Raw genomic sequence first — 573 nt, 5'->3', positions numbered from 1 at the left:
GCGCCGATTCCTCATGACGCTTTGTATCCCTTCCTCATCTCCCGACAGTCGTCCGTATCGCAGCAGCGCCGGAGTCGTCTCCCGGGAAGCATCGATCTCCTCTTATCGCAAGGCCCGAGCCAGGGGGAGGGGGGAGGGGGAGGGGGAGGGGGTGGGGGAGGGAAGGGGGTGGAAGAAGGGAGGAATGGGGGGAAGGAGGGGGAGGAGGGATGGGGTGGGAGAGGGGGGGATGGGGGGAAGGATGGGTAGGAGGAGAAGGAGGTATGAGTGGTGGGGAGGGAGGGGGGAGAGGTGAAAGGTGAGTGGGTGGGTGAGAGGGATGGGGTGATGGAAGGAGAGAGGGGGCAAGAGGGTGGGAGGGAAGGGAGGATGAGGATAGTTAGAAGGAGAGGAGGAGAGGGATGGGGGAGGGAGGGAGGGAGGGAAGGAGATAGGGGGAGGGAGGGAGGAGGAGGGAGAGGGGTGATGAATAGGGAGGGAGCAAGAGATGGGGGAAGGAGGGAGGGAGGGAGGGAGGGTAAGAAGAGGGAGGAGAGAGGAGGGGGGGAAGGAGGGTATTGGTAATGGATGAGG

Source organism: Penaeus monodon, chromosome 29 (assembly GCF_015228065.2).
Source record: "Penaeus monodon isolate SGIC_2016 chromosome 29, NSTDA_Pmon_1, whole genome shotgun sequence".
NCBI lineage: Eukaryota > Metazoa > Arthropoda > Malacostraca > Decapoda > Penaeidae > Penaeus > Penaeus monodon.
Note: the sequence above shows the minus strand (reverse complement) of the source record.